The sequence below is a fragment of the Myotis yumanensis genome, unplaced genomic scaffold (assembly GCF_028538775.1).
Source record: "Myotis yumanensis isolate MYYU_CA2020_CCGP unplaced genomic scaffold, mMyoYum1.0.hap1 SCAF_2, whole genome shotgun sequence".
Lineage (NCBI taxonomy): Eukaryota > Metazoa > Chordata > Mammalia > Chiroptera > Vespertilionidae > Myotis > Myotis yumanensis.
Window position 1 is genome coordinate 23,805,996 of NW_027223753.1, and position 16,855 is coordinate 23,822,850.

Below are 16,855 nucleotides of genomic sequence, written 5' to 3' on the forward strand. Positions count from 1 at the left end.
CTTTAGTTTCCATAGCCTGGGGCTCTGCCCCACCCCACCCCCACTTCACAGTACTTTGGCACCTGTCAGAAAACCCAGTCAGAGCTGAGACACATGGCGAAAATTCTAGCTCTACTGAGCTCTAGCTTACAGGCAATCCACATGAGTCTCTTGTGTCCAAGACTGCATGCTGCCCCCTTTGTTTATACAGAAAGTCCTTTATCTGGTTTTGCCATCAAATCGTATAGAAGATTGCTTTTTTATGATGTCACACCGTGTCTGTGACATGAGGCCCCAGATGAGAAGCCCATTTCAAAATTAGTTCCTGGAAATATTTGTCCCTGTGGTGGGAAATGATCTGCTTCCTCCTTTCTGATAGTAAGAGGGTCGGAACTTAGTGTTTCACTTTTTGCCCTGGCTGCCAGGAAGCTCAACGCCAAATTTCAGGATCAATCACAGCAACCATGGCAACCTTCAAGATTGCTATTTTTTCCCTTGAGCAATATGAATCTGTTGAATGAATTAATCTTGCCTGTTGTAAAGCTTTCTCATGTTCTTTTGGGAAAAAGATGAAGCACCCATGAGTTTTTAAATGATGACAGTATCAACAACAACAACAACAACAACAACAACAACAAGAGGATGTAGGGGGAGCAAGGGAAGATGCTTGTGAAGAGCTGAGGTTTTGGTGTCAGACTGCCTCTATGCATGCCCCAGCTCTCTACCTGTCACTTGCTCAAGGCTCTTGTGCAAATTACATAACTTTTCTGAGTTTCCTCAGCTATATGTAGGGATCTTCATTGTATCTACTTTTAAAAGGTCACCCTGGGGATAAATGAACGTAATTCCTGTAAACGACTGAGTAAGTGTTCAATACACGTGGACTGGTCTGAAGACGCACTGAGCCGTGGCGTCTGGGTGGCGGGACCGAGCCTCCTTGGAAGGAGGATTAGCTTTGAGGGAATTGTGATGTTGGCAGCGGCTGGGCACAAGCACTTTGTCTAATTTCCCCCAAGACCTCACCAGCCTGGGAAAGGTACCAATGAGGTCACATTGGCAGTCACGACCTGTCCTTGGCTGGCTTCTCTCCCCATCTGCTCACCGGCATTGCAGAAGCCTGCAGGTCTCGTCCAGTTATTTCTGGAAGCCCCCGGGGAGTTTTGCATGGTGTTTATGAAAGAGCCGCCCAGCTTGAGTTACCTCGTGGCATCCACTCTGTTCTCTGGCTCCCGCTCCCTTGATGCCCACTGTCTGTGTGGTTGCCTGAGCTGCCTCACCACATCACAGCTGCCAGGGCCCTCCATGTGGCACCTGGGTCCCTCGTGCCATTGCTGCTTCCTCCGGACACTCCCAAGAGCCCGAGTGGCATCCCAGTTACATTGAGTTCCCTGGAGAAGCAGGGGGGGGGGGGGGGGGCAGGGGGGAGGGGGGAGGGGGGGGGCGGGCTGGTCCTGACTTCCAGTCTGGGACACACTTCATTGCATGGGCACTGAAGCTAAACTGCTCTGTCCCAGTGTCTCAGAAATCCTGGTGGAAGTCGCTCTGTTAGCGCAGACACACCCGTGTGGCCCCTCTTAGCTCTGACGGGAGTCCGAGGATGGACCTGGGGACCAGCAGCCTCAGCACGACCCTCCCGAGGGCCCCTCTCTCTGGCAGCACAGATTCCTTCTGCTCCATGCCCGCCTCTCAAGGTGGCATCTTGCCTGCCCTCCCTCCCCACGCACGTGCCCTCAGGTGTGTCTGCGCTCCAGGGGAGGACTGAGCTCAGGCTGGAGTTGGTTACTACCGACCATCCCAAGGTCAGGAAGAAATGACCTTTGTAAGGTCCCAAGGTCAGGGAGAGGAAAGGGCTGGAGATGGGCTTTGGGGGCGCGTTGCCCAGAGGTGGGGCTGGAGGGGAGAAAGTGGATGAAATCTTTGAGGGAGAGAAGAGTTGGGGGTGAATCCTTGATCCTTGGCGAGACCCCTAATTAGAGAAGGGAGAAGTGTGGGAAAGGCAGGGCAGGAGCAGCCGGGAGGTAGGGGAACCTGATGGAGAGGGGACTGGCCCAGGGCAAGGGGAGAGAGGATTTGGAGGGGCAGGAGGGTGGTCACCTCGTCCTATCGATGGATAAAGCATTGGCTGGGGTTGTGCAAGTGTCCGTGGTGCCCCAGCTCTTCAGCTAATGAACCAGGACTAGTTGGAGCCCTCTCTGGTCAGTTATTACAGTTGCAAAATTAGTGCATAGGATTCTGAAGAGAAGCTAGGAGGGTAAGGACTGAGAAACAGCCTTGATGAGGAGCGGATGACCTAGGCAAGGGCTGTTTCCGGACGCATGAGAGGAGGGAATCCAAGGCTGGGGTGCTGACCTCCGAGGTGGAGGACGGAAGGGAGAGGACAGGGAAGAGAGAGGCCAAGAGCTCCTGTTAGACGAGGCGGAGGGGCGGGGGGCACTGGGAGTGAGCTGCCCTGACCCATGGCCCCTTCCGCCCTCCCAGGACTCAGCTCAGTTCACCTCTCTCTCTGGGGGCTCCCACTGATGGCGCCCCACCCAGAGTCACGCCTCCCACCTTGTCCTGGGTCTGGTCCTGGTGCTCCTGTGGCTGAGTCAGCTGCTTGTCCAGTGGTGTGGCTGGGGTAAGTGGAGGTGAGGGACTTGGGGAAGCAGGTATGCAGGAAGGTAGAAGACAGTCGTTGCCCTTGGGGGCAACCATTGGGTGATCTCATTGGGTGGCCCAGACACGCAGTCACTGGAGGAACAAGAGTCAGGTGCCACTGGCAAACCCCTGGGGCGCCTGGGGGAGAGGAGGCGGCTGGGCTGAGCGCCCTTCTCGAGGAAGCCTGGTGGAGGTGACTTTGGAGGTGAGAAGGGACATGGGGGTGTAGAGCTGAGGGCAGGGTCCGTGCCAGGCTGGGGGAACGGAGAAGCTGTGAGTAGTGGGGGCTGCTGACCTGTTTCAAGGGCAGTTTGTTCTGCCACAGGCCCCAGGACCAGACCCAGACCACACCCCCTGGATGTGTGGACCACAGGAGGTCCCTGCAAACCGGGCTCAGTGCGAGATGAAGGGTGGGGAACCCCAGGTATGGGCTTATTTGGAAGGGTCACTGGCACTTGGGAGGGGGAGTTGAGGGCTGATAGAGAGGGTCGGGCCCACATCTTTCTGTCTCTGCTTTAAAAAATTTTTTTAAAAATTTAAATTTATTTCAGAGAGGAAGGGAGAGAGAGAGATAGAAACATGAATGATGAGAATCATTGATCGGCTGCCTCCTGCATGCCTCCTACTGGGGATGGAGCCTGCAACCTGGGCAAGTGCCCTGACTGGGAATGGAACCATGACCTCCTGGTCATATGTTGATGCTCAACCATTGAGCCACACCCAGCCGGGCTCTGGCTCTGCTTTGACAGCCCCAGCCAAGGTCCCAGCAGCACTGGGACTGCCACGTGCTTACTACCACGCCCCAGACCTTCGATGGCTCTCCGTTGCTGCAAAACTTTTCATGGTCTGATGGCTGTATGGGCTCCCGGAAAACCAGTACCAGCACCTCTGTGACTGGCAGCACTGGCGCCTTGAGGAATCCAGCATAGGGTCAGGGGTGGGCCCAGCCTTGGTGCTCAGGAGGCAGAATTCTCCAACAGGAGACATGTGGGGGAACAAAGCAACCAGAGAGGTCCTTGATGGGGCAGAGATTGGACGCTCCAGGGCCAGACACAAGGGGAGAAGAAAAAGAGCTGGGTGTCAGAGTGGACCAGAGCAGGAAGATGAGTATAAGCCACTCCACTGCAGAAAGGGTATGAAGGTGGGTGTGGGGAAGGGTGTGGGTGTAACAAGAGGGTGCCTTCAGCCCCAGGACCTGCCCAGAGAAAAGTGGAGGCAGGGGTAACAGAAGAGCTCAGAGCCCTCTGCTACCCTTCTGTTTGGAATTTTCCATAAGAAAAAGCTTTTTGAAAAGAAGCACACAGCCATTTGGCTGCCATCACTAAAGCATCATTGCCGTGGGCCCCCGAGGCCTCCCATCAGGCCCCGGGGCAGGCCCTGAAGCACCTGTCTTGCACTAGCAAACGGTTCAAGTGCCTCCTTTGGACCTGGAGTGACAAGTCTTGAAAAATGTCTCCTTGGGAGAGGGAAAGCCTTTCTAAGTGAGGCCCACAACTCAGAGCGATAAAGGAAAACACTGTCAGCTTTGAGCTCGTAAAAATAAAAATCTCCTGTAAGACAGATGACACCATAAACAAAGTTAAAAGATAAGCAACAGACTGAGATTTAAAGGGAGAAAAAAGCTCTTACCTTCCCCCAAAGCGTCTCAGGATTGGAAGGGAAAGGAGGGGGACCGGGCGAGGGGGGATCTTGGTGCTCAGTTCTACCCATTGGGCAAACTCTGAATTAATCTGACCAAACTCCCTCAGCCGGAAATGAGGCCCCCCTGGTGATGGAGAGAGCTTGTAGTTCACTCTTCATGGCTTCCCGTTAAACAGGTTCAACGCAGGTTCCCACACATCTCACCTAGAGCCCCATGCCACTAACTGCACAGCTCCCCCCGGTTCTAGCTGAGGTTTTGAGCCATCTCTACCTTTCCCAGTGCTGATCCTAACCAGCCAATTCCCCGCCACCACCCGGCAGGAGAGTGCAGCCCTGCTCTCCGCCCCGCCTCCTAGCCGAGGGGGTGGGAGAGCTGTGGCTGGGTCTCTGTTGGGGATGCTGACCCAGGAAAAGGGGTTGCAGCAAGACCTGCATGCTCTTGGTCGTTTGGATGAGTCCAGGTAACAGGCATCCAGCCTCCCACCTGGCTCAGCCGTAGTCCAGGATCTAGGGGCAATCTCCCCCATAACCACCCTGCTAAGTGGTTACTGAGGCCCTTAGGGGTATGAGTGCCCAGGGGAGGCCAAATAGCTAAGAAGCAGGGATGTGACAAATGAGGGGAGTGTGAATTCCACTCAGGTGAGGAGTAATGACAGGTGGGCGAGGTCTCAAAACACAGAATGGTGATGGACCCACACACATGCCGGGCAGCCCGGTACAGGGGCCAGTTCTGAGTCCAGTAACTTCTGGGCTTTCCAATGTGTCAAAACAGGCTCAGAAATGAACCTTCCTACCACCCTCCAGTTTCCCACCAATGCCCCTCCCACCAATGCCCCTCCCACCAATGCCCCTCCCACCAATGCCCCTCCCACCAATGCCCCTCCCACCAATGCCTCTTGTAGGATCTGGAACACAGCCCACAGGGGCCAGCCCCTGGGTGCAAGGAGCAAGGAAGGGCTCTGAAGGCAAACAGTGTGGGACTAGCACAGGGAGAAGCTGGGGTCGGGGCTGGACCCTGGGGCTGCGATCTGCCCGACTCCTGATAGTGGGTTGCTAGCTGTGCATTGCTCTCGGGCTGCTGGGGCCTCCTACCAATGTCTGGGCCTTAGAACCGAGCCCAGCACAGTGTCTGCGCACCTTGTTGGTGCTCTGCTCCCGGGTAAGGGGACGGTCACCCTACTGCTCCTGCGTCCTCCAGGTTGGCCTCCTTTCAGGGAGCAGAGGAGCTCCTGGAGCTGTCCTTCGGGTTAGAGAGGGGCGCATGGGTTGGATGGTATTGCTCGCTGCAGGGGTGTGGACGAGGCAGGGGACGCCATGCAGAAGCTATTATAGGTGGCCCAAACCATGGGGATTAAAGAAAAGCATGGACTTGAGAACTTTCTAAGAGGTACAATCAGGAGGACTTGGACATGACCAGAGGTACAACACACACACAAGAGACACATTTTCTCTCCAATGGGAGGAGGAAATAGTGATGATCCCAAGTGTGATGTGGTGGCCACACATGGGGGCTTTCCAAGGGCAAGTCCCCGCATTGCAATCCATGCCCTGGTCCAAGAAGGCTTCCGGGACAGGCAAGCAGTGAGCAGGCTGTGTGGGGGGCTGTGGAGGCTGCCTCCTGCCCTCATCCAGGCTGCCAGACCTTGCAGTCAGGGTGCAGTGGGGGTGCCCAGAGTGGAAGGGTGGGGGGTGCTCTTGGTGCTCTGATAAGGGCAAGGCCTCCCCCTCGAGTCGGTGCCTGAGAACAAAGGCCTCAGCTGGCCATGAGCTTGTCTTTCAGGTGGACCCTGAAAACTCTCCCAGGCGTGAGCTTCTGCTCCCCTGCCTGAGGATGCGCCGGTCAGTTCCTCCCGCCCCTGCTCTAACCCCACCTGGACATCAGTGCTCATCTTCCTGCCCAGGTTCTGCGCTCACGGCTGGGCTCGCTGCCATTCCTGGGAAAGAGGAATTACCAGCAGGTCTCAGGCAGCAGGGCTTCCTCCTGGACGTGAGAAAGCAGAAATGCGAGGTGGCACCGCTGGGCTGTAAGCCTGGGCCCAGGACACAGACCTAGGTCCGTCTTCCACGGCCCATTTCACAGATGGGGAAACCCAGAGGCCCAGACAGAGGACAACATTTACCGTCACTGAATAGAGCTGGGAATATCCCCACCCACAGGCCAGCATGCCTCACACCCTCCACCCCACTGCAGGGGCTGCTTTCAGCTCCCTCATCCCAACCTGACTGAGCTCCCCCAGGCCAGGAAATGGATCCCCCCTTCTCTGAGACCCCTGGTCCACCACAAAGTCTTGCAGACTTGAGTTGAAGATTTTCTTTTTTGGGGGGAGGGGCAGACCCTGGGGCTTGTGAGAAAACATGCTATATATATATATATATATATATATATATATATATATATATATAAGATTTGAGAAAGGAAGGGAGAGGGAGAGAGAGAAACATTAATACAAGTGAGAATCATTGATTGGTTTCCTCTTGCACAACACCCTCCACTGGAGATTGAGCCCGCGACCTGGGAATGTGCCCTGACCTGGAATGGAACCGTGACCTCCTGGTTCATAGGTTGAAGCTCAACCACTGAGCCACGCTGGCTGGGCAGAAAACAGGCCATTTAGACAATGGAGCTGCCTTTGTAGTCCTCAGCTTGGAGAGCTGGGACCTGCCCCATCAGCCTGGTCACCACCTTCTCCTGGGCCTGCCCAGGAGGTCTGTGCGGGCCCTGAGGCAGGGAGAAGGACTCAGGGACCCAGTCTGGTGCCTTTCTGGGCTAGGCCTTCCCAAACCTGGCCCTCCCTGGGGGCTGAGAAGCACCCCTCCTCTTCCAGCACCTCTCCTCTCATGCAGAGCTCTTGTATGTTTCCCCAACGGCCAACAGGTGGCGCTGTATCCTCAGCTTTGCCGACCACAGGTATTGTCTGTGCAATTTGGCTCTTCCCATCCTAGAGGGTCCCATGAACCGTGCCAAGGCCCCTTTGTGGCTTTCCCCTTGCACTGCTGGCAGTTTCTGGTGGGGTGTGATGTTCGAACACAGTTCAGGGCATGCTCCTTGCCATCCTAGGAGGCCTCTCTGCACCCAGGCTGTTTCCTGTGTCCTGGGTGTTTCATTTCCCACCGATTTCTATCTGCCATGCACTGCATTGCATGTGACGCATACATCAGCTCACATATTCATATACAACCATGTGAAGTAGGCACCCACTGTACAGATGAGAACACCAAGGCCAGCAAGGCCACTCAGCCTGCATGTGGCAGAGTGGGGCCTGCAGCCTGGCACCTGTGTGACTCATATCTGTGGTTTTATCGTCTGCATGGACGGGTAGCCGTGTCCTGGAGGAACTGCTGCTCTTAGGCAAAGGGCCCCAAATCCGGGACCCTTCTTTCCCCCTCCTCCACCCCGATCCTTGAGCACTTTGACCCTCCACGTAAGGCGCTCAGTTGAGCCAGAGGGGTCAGCCCAGAGAACAGCCGGGGCCTGCCTGGTCGGGGGGTGTCTTATCCTGACCAGTGCAGAGGGTGGGGGTGAGGACGGGGAAGCAACAGTGGGAACCACAGGGCAGAAAGGGCTCTGCTGCATTCTGCTCCTCCCTCTCCCTCTTTCCGACCACGTCTCCCATTCTCAGCTATCCAGGTGCCTCTTCCTCCTGACTCTGCCCCTAGTTCTCCCTTTTACTCTGTCTCTGCCACCCTGTCAGCTTCTCTTTCTCTCGTTCCCGTCTCTGTCTGTCTCTCCAACAGGATCGGAGTTAAGTGACAAAAGAAGAATGATCCCTCCTGCCAGGGTTATTAAAATCATGTTCTACAATTGAGCTGAGAGATGAGCCCGGCTAATGACGGATGATGAGGCTGCAGCTTCGCCACAGCTGGGAGGGAGGCGATAGGCTTGGCTGTGGGATTACCACCAATTACTCCCGGCAGGCAGAGAGCGAGCAGCTCCTCTCCTCTCCTTCGAATCCCCCTGCCTCCCTTCTGCTCTGGGGAGATAAAGTCTCACCCTTGGCAGGGAGGCTGGAGCTGGGGGATGTGAGAGGAGGGGCCAGCTCCTGAGCCAGGGAGCCAGGCATCCTTCAAGTCTGCAGGGATCACCTTTGTTTACCAGCGGCTTTGGAGGCAAGCAAGGTAGGATTCTGAGCCCGATGGAGATGGGTGCTCAGAGAAGTTAGTAACAACTTGTCCAAGTCACACAGCCATAAGTGTCAGAGCTGGTGCGTACACTCCAAACTCTGATGTCTTTTTTGTTGTTGTTGTTTTGTTAATCCTCACCTGAGGACATTTTTAGAAAGAGTGGAGGGGAGGAGAGACAGAGAGAGAGATACATCGATGTGAGAGAGAGACATCGATTGGTTGCCTCCAGCGCTCACCCGACCAGGGCCGGGATGGAGCCTGCAACCGAGGAACATGCCCTTGACTGGAATGGATCCTGGTACGTTCAGTCTGTGGGCCGAGGCTCTATCCACTGAGCCAAACAGGCTAGAGCAACTCTAATGCCTCTTTTATTTATTAGTCATCCTTGTCTCAATGAAAGGAGCATTGGGAAAGGAAGGTTTTTTTCTTTTTTGGCAGAAAATGAAACACCTTGGTCCACCAGGTGTTGATCCTATTGGGACCACAATAAGAGTAAGCGGGTGCATTCCTTAGTGCAGTGGTCCACAAACTGTGGCTCTCGAGCCACATGCGGCTCTTTGGCCCCTTGAGTGTGGCCACGAAGTTTCAATCGCACTGTACGTGCATGCCCGCACGTGGTATTTTGTGGAAAAGCCACCCTCAAGGGGCCGCAGTTTGCCGACCACTACCTTAGTGGATTTGAGTTAGATGCTGGGAAGGACTTCGTGGGCGCTAACAGATGAATTGCTTGCTTTGATGATCTTTCAGGATAAAAGGGAGCATCTCGGCAGTGTTTCCAGGCTAGATAGGGTGCTGGAGCTATGGAAATCCATCCATCCATGGAGTTTGAGGATCAGGGATTAGATGTACCAGAGTCAGGGAGAATTGACGGGGTAAATGCAGGCCCATCCCCGAGCCCAGCACCCGGGGTGCAGGTGCGGGAAGCCAGGGCCCTTCAGCATACAGATGCTACCTGTGTGGGTGGGGGCCGCATCTCACAAAGCCCACCCATGTGCAACTTGTTTAAACCTGCCGTCCTCTCTTTGGGTAGACAACTGAGTACTCATTTCCCCACTTTGCAGGTGAGGAAAATGAGTCTCCAAGGGAGAGAATTAAGGTCACATGGTGAGACGAGGCCCTACTGTCCCAGCTCCAAACCCCAGCTCTTTCCCCACCACCAGGCTGGGAGGAGCCAGGAGGGGCCGCAAGTCCCCATCCTGCTCAGGCCTGGCTTCTCCTTCCCCACCAACCCCCCACCCTCCCGGCCATGAGTTGGGGGATCTTGTGCCAGCGTCGCAATCTGTGCAGGACAAATGACTATCTCTTTCCCATCTGGATTCTATTATTTTTCCGTTTATCCTGGTCAAAAAGCACGAGATGAACGTCTAGAGGAAAACAATATATAGTTTTTGAGAAAATTGAAAATATATATCACTGTTGGGGGCTGGGGGCTTGGGGCCCTGGAGTCTGGTTCGCCCTGGCTGATTGTGTGGGGCCTGGCTTAGCCCATCTTGGCACACGTGGCTTCTCTGCCCCACGGGATCCCAGGGGGTCCCCCCACGCCCTTGGGCTCTGTCTAGGACCTGGTTTCCAGGGTGTGAGGGTTAAGAGGCTGGAGAGGGGAGCAGAGGTGGAGCCAGAGGCCCTCAGCTCCCTTCCTTGGGGACAAGGGCCTGTTCTGGATATTTCTGAGGCCCCCAGATTGTCCCCTGTAGGAGAAGACCCGCCTCAGCAATGCTAGTGTGCCAGGCACTCCCCCAAGCACTCTTCATGTGTTCTAAGGACTCGTCTTCTTTATTTCTCACACCACCCTGTTTGTTAGGTACCATTGTCTCCATCTTACAGATGAGGAAACCTAGGCACAGAGAGCTTAAGGAACTTGTGCAAGTTCACATAGCTAGACACTGGCAGAACTGCTCTAGTCTATGCAGTTGAACTTCAGAGCTCACTTCCCAACCACTAAGCTAGAAATCCTCCATTCTTAGAAGGGGAAAGGGGAGAAGGGTGGGAGAGGGAGAGAGAATATGCACATATGTGAGTATGTAAGTGATGACAATGTATATCCATGTGTAGGACTGTGTATAGTACATACTGTGTGTATAGTACATACTGTGTGTTCCTCATGTATGTGACTGTACGTAACTATATTTGTTCATCCGTCCATCTGTCTACCATTCACCTACCCACTCACATCTCTATCTATCCATCTATCTATCCACCATCCGTCTATTTTCTGTTTGTCCATTCATTATCTACACATCCACCCATCAGTTTGTTATCATCTATCTAGTCAGATGTCTATTCATCCATCCATCCATCATCCATCTATTATTTATCCATCCATTAGCTAGCTTTCTATCCTATCCATTCATTATCTGTCTATCTGTCATCTACCATCTTCTGAAGTTTGGGGTCACATGTTTGTGGGGATGCTTCCATGTATGTCTGTGCACACACGTGCATACATCTAAATGTGTCAAATAGGTGTCAGCATATATCCAGGGGTCCAGACATGTGAACCGCTCACTGGAGACGCTCCGCCCACGCCTAAAAGCCATGTGAGGGAGGAGAGAGGGGCCCAGCCTCAGCAAGCCTGCCCTGGGCCCTGGCTCCCCTGGAGCCCCAGCGGAGAGTTAATTAAACCCTTTCCCAACAAGTGTGTTAATTACCGCTAATGGCTGGGTTTTAACTCTGCTGGCTGGAGAGGTTCCTGCTGTGTGTGTATGTTTGCACGTGTGTGTGTGTGTAGGAGGGTCTTCTCAGCTTGAGAGACTCATAGGATAAGGAGAGGGGGCTCCAGAGAGCTCCCTGCTCTTTGTTCCCACATATCTCCTGGTCTCAGGGCTCGGGAAGGCTGCGAGCTGGTAGTCCTTGGCCTGAGGACCCTGGCTCTCGGTGTGCCTGAGGGTGTGCTTCTGTGTGTGTGCGCGCGTGCGCCTGTGTGCACAGGGACACTGTGCCTTGCTGTGTGCACCTAGTGACCATATATGAGAGTAACAGTAATACCCACGGTGTTCCCTGAGGTTGTGCAACCTGGTGGCCCCGATTCATGGACCCCAAGTTTGTGTGTCCACGACATGAGCATGGCTGTGTGTTTTTGGGTGTCTTCTGGGTGTCTCGAGGTGCACTTGAACGTGGATTTCCGCGAGGGTGCGCCTCTGTGTGTGCGTGTGTAACAAAGAGTGAGGAGCAGCAGGGCAGCCGACTTCCGGGGCCTGACTGACACCCCTTGCAAATAAATGTGACAATGAAATATAGTCCTGGAATTGCTTTGGATGCTCCGTCAAGCAGGCGATGCAGAATAGGTGAAGTTGTAAATGTTCCCCGGGGAGCTGCGGCAGCTGAGTGACAGCTGCTCTCCTCCCGCCTCTGCCGGGCTCTCCCTGCCAGGCCCTGGGGCTGATGCCGCGCCTCCTGACCCACAGATGGGAGACTCGGGGACCCCCCTGCCACGGCCTGCTTGAGGGGTGAAGGCAGGGATGATCGGTCAGGGCTTCTTTGCTTCATGTTTGTCTTGTCACCCTTCTCAGAATGGAGAACCCCAAATAGGGCTATGTCCCCGTGACATGCTCTCAGCCTGGGCCCCCTGAGGACAAGGCTGGCTCCCTTGAGAGTAGGGATGTTTTCTCTGAGATTGAGAGACCCTTCAGGTGAGTGGCAGTGCCCTGGGCACGCCCCGGGCACCCTGCAGCTGCCGCTATGTGCATGCATCTGTGGTGGTATGTGCATGGGTACACATGCAGGACCTCGGCTTCGGAGACCTGGTGCCTTACTCACTGTGCCCTCAGTGAGGCCCCCTTCCACCTCATCCGTCAGGGAAAGAGTGGCGAGAGGAACAATTTCCACAAAGTCGGGGTGCTGCCTGAGGCTCTGGCTGAAGGGCTGAATGAGATGCCCTTTTAGTATCACCAACACGCCTCTGCCCACTAAGCCGTGTGCCCGCCCAGGCAGCACCGTTCTAATCCACCAGCCCAAGTGGGCGCCTTGTTAAAACTCACCCCAAACAGCAGCACAGGCTGCAGTGGGCGTGCACCGAGGGCGTGGGGAGGACTATGAGACCCCCTGGCTGCTCAGTGCCTGGCCCTTGGTGGGCACTGCGGGGGCCAAACACCACAGTGAGGGTGGGGGCGTCTGTGGGTCTGAAAGCTGCGTGGGGGACCCTTTGGTTTCTTGGTCTCACCTATTTAGGTTGGGGGAGGCCATCTGTCCTTGGAAGCAGAGATGGTGTGTGTGTGTGTGTGTGTGTGTGTGAGAGAGAGAGAGAGAGGGAGAGAGAGAGAGAGAGAGAAAGAGAGAGGGACAGGGTAGGGTGGTGGGGGGCATGACAGACTGACTCTTTCTTTTCCCTCAAGCTGGGTCCTCTCCTCTGTTGGATACATATTTGGGGTGTCCATGGCCCTTTCTGGGACTGTTCCTGCATTTCTCTGTGCACATGGGATTCCACGCTGTGTGCTGAGGCCACAGCCCTGCCTCCCCATAGCAAATCCTAAAGGGCCTGAGGCCTGGGGCAGAGCCCATCTCTGCTCCTAAACAGGCCATCGCCTGTCCCAGGGTGGGGGGTGGGGGGGGGTGGGCGAGGAGGTGGGGGGTGCGCCCTGTTTAGAGCCTGTGAGACCACGAATCCTGTGAGGGCCTGGGCCGTGGTCTCTTCACACTGACATCCTCAGCTCCTGGCACATACTAACGGCTCAGTAAATATTTGTTTCACAGGTGTTTGTTGACACTAGGATCCATCCTCCCATAGCTGTGGCTTCCAGGATGGTGAACAGCATGGAAAAAATTAAGACTGAGATAGCTTGCTGCCAGCATGTTCTGGAACTTTTACCAGCGGTGGCACATTCCATAGGATGAACCAAAGCCTTGGCTCAGAGAGAAAGGCTTTCATAGCCTTCATAAGCCTTAAAGGGACAAAAACCTCCATATCTTCTACCAATTTCCTTTCCATCCAACCCGACATCCTGGCCTCCACAGAGAGGCTGTTTGAGGCTGTGACTCTTTCTTCATCCTGGAGGCTCTAAGCCCAACCTTCAGTCTTTTCAATAGGCTGTGAGGTGACTTCTCCGTGCCCTCAGCCAAACCTGAATATCCCCAACTCGGGGCTGCATGCCAGACAGAGGGAGACTGGCCTTCCCACCCTTCTCCAGCCGCGTGCACAGGCGGCCGCAGCTGGACCCGTCTGAGCCTCTGGGATTAACGGTGTATCCTGGCTAGTGGAGTCTAGTGGAGTCCGGAGAAAAAGAACAAAAGAAAGCCATTATGTAGATGTATGGTCGTTTAAAACCACTCTGGCTCTCCAGAAGGGAATGGGGGAGGGAGCCAAGTTGGAAAGTGTCTGGGCCCGGTCGCCGCTAATTTCATTTTAATATTAGGCCATTGTATGATGAATAATTCTATCCTTCCATCCAGCGAATGAAAGTGGAAGGTGTGCGCAGGAGGCATAGTGTGGGGGGTGGGGGTGGAGGTGTTGGATTTTCTGCTTAACAGCCGGGTGACCTCCGGTAAGTCACTTAGCCCCCTGTGCCGTGGTTTCCTTGTCTATGAGATAAGAATGGCACTTACTTTGCAGGGTTTTGGGGAGCAGGAAAGCAGATTATGCATACAGAGTACTAAGTCTGTTGTCCAGCAAAACGTTAGCTAATATTATGTTGAAGTGTCTGCATGTCTGTGTGTGTGACAGTTACCCACAGGTGTGTATGTGTGTGTTGTGATGGACACCTGTGTAGGTGTGTATGTGTGACAGATACCTGTGTATGAGTGTGTTGTGATGGCATCTGTGTGTGTATGTGATGACACCTATGTGTGCTGAGATCTGGGCATGAAAGAGCAGCGTGTAAACCCTTGGGAGAAAACCCTTGGGTTGAAATTGGGTTCTCTGAGTTTGGTTTCTATTTCCACTCTATACTTATTATGGACTAGAGGCCCGGTGCACGACATTCATGCACTAGGGGTGAGAGGTCCCCTCAGTCCGGAACTCCTCGGGGGATGTCGGACTGCCAGCTCCCTGCTACTGCCGCTACGCTTGCCAGCTGTGAACCTGGCTTCTGGCTGAGCGGGAGCGCCCTGACCACCATGGGGCAGCTCGTGCGCTGAGCGTCTGCCCCCTGGTGGTCAGTGCGCGTCATAGCGACTGGTTGTTCTGCCATTTGGTTGATTTGCATATTAGGGTTTTATTATATAGAATGACACTGAGTAGGCCATTTCCCCTGTTTCCTCACCTGTAAAATTGTGATACAAATGATAACGAAGACCATACAATGCTCAATGAGTGTTTACTGTGTGCCGGGATAATAAAGGTGGTCCTGACTGTCCCACAGCGTTGGCACCAACCAAAGTGGAGGGGAGGGCGCTAGGGAGGTACATACGTGCCTGCATGTGCACAGCGCAGTGGTTTTCTCAGAATCTGTTTCCAGGCTGGGCTGAATGAACACACACCTGTGTTCACACAGTCCTACCCAGCCGGCGTACACACACACACACACACACACACACACACACACATGTGGCCACACCTGTGGTTTCACACATGCCCTCACATCTGCACACTTGAGTCAGTGCACGCTCACCTAGGTACCCCACAAAGGTGTAGGCACACACTCACACACACGTTCCGGCACTGGCCTGTTCCATCCACACCTTCACTCACAACCGCTCCCCTGCCCAGGCACACCCGCCCCGCAGCTGACGGAGGCTAAGCAACAGGCTATGCCCGATGCCCATTTATAACTAACCGGTGTATTCTGCCAGGGCTGCTGTGATAACAGAGCACCACAGACTGGGCTTCCGCACAGAAATCCACTGTCTCAGTTCTAGAGGCTGGAAGTCCGAGGTCAAGGTGTCGGCAGGGCTGGTTCCTTCTGAGGCCTCTCTCCTTGGCTTGTCGATGGCCGGCTTCTCCCTGTGCCCTCACAGAGTCTTCCCTCTGTGTGCGTCGGTGGCCTCATCTCCTCTTCTCATAAGGACACAGTCAGATATATTGGGGGCCACCCATAGGACCTCATTTTACGTTCCGTACCTCTTTAAAGACCCCATCTCCAAATGTAGTCACATTCTGAAGTACTGGGGGTTAGGACTTCAACACAGGAAATTTTGGAGACGTAATTCAGCCCATAACACTGGGTTCTCTGTAGACAACACCTGTACCCAGCCCTGCTTCCTTTCCTCGTCTGTGAAATGGGGGAATAACTGCACCTGCCTCATGGAGTTGTTTTGAAAATTGACCAGTTAACCCATGGAAGTGCTTAGGGTGGTAACCGGCACACAGTCACTGCTCAATACACATTAGCCGTGTTGATGATCATTGATTATTAAATGTTATTGCGTTTTACATTTGCTACATTATAGGTGGTGCTGCACCTGTAATGAATGGTAGGTCCAGGCAGCCAGGACTGTGAGCAAGACCCAAACCTCTGAGGTGAGCTTCCTGCTTAGTACTGATTGGCTTAGAAGATTGTATCTACATCTGTCCCCAAGGAGATGACCTTGAATTCAGAGCTCCTAGACCAGTGGTTCTCAACCTTCTGGCCCTTTCAATACAGTTCCTCATGTTGTGACCCAACCATAAAATTATTTTCGTTGCTACTTCATAATTGTAATGTTGCTACTGTTATGAATCATAATGTAAAGATCTGATATGCAGGATGGTCTTAGACGACCCCTGTGAAAGGGTCGTTCGACCTCCAAAGGGGTCGTGGCCCACAGGTTGAGAACTGCTGTCCTAGACGATAGAGCTCCTTTGCTGAGCAGGAATTTTCTCTGGAACCCCCTGACAAACTTTTCAGGGTTTGCTTGCATACCTCCCGTGATGGGGAGCTCATTTCCTCTCAGAGCAACCCTGATAGAAAGTCTTCCTGGCGGCGGCCCTGAGCGGAAGTATGTCATTCTGCCCGCGCTTCCTCCTCCTGCCTCTGTGGCCACGCAGCAAGCCCCCTCCCGGTTCTAAAGAGTCTCCCTTGAACCAAAAGCCTCCTTTGTGTCACATGAGTTGTGGCCCAGCGAGATCCTTAGCCTATCCAAGTGAGGCAGACTTTTAAAGCAAATGTTAATAGCTCTATTATTTTTCTTGATTTAAAAATGTAATACATGGTCATTAAAAGCTCAGACAATACAGGAAAATATGAAGGAGAAAGGAAAACCACCCATCACCCCAGCAACCAGAGATAACCAGTGTTAACATATTTTAATTTAATTTTTGAATAGGCAATACATTCACAGGGTTCAAAATTAAAAATGATAAAAGGGTATTATTCAGGGAAAAACTTCCTTCCCACCCCCCTGTTCTCTAGCCTTAGTTCTCCTCCCCACAGACTAAGAAAAAAAAATTTCTTATGTATATTTCCAGAGATGCTTTAAGATTTTAAGATTTTTAAAGACATTTTGAGGCTATTTTAAAGGATTTTAAAGGACACACACACACACACACACACTTTTTTCTCCCCGCCCACCAGTTTACTTAGTGCTTTGTTTGCTAAACAGCACACAGTGGAATTCTTTTCCTATC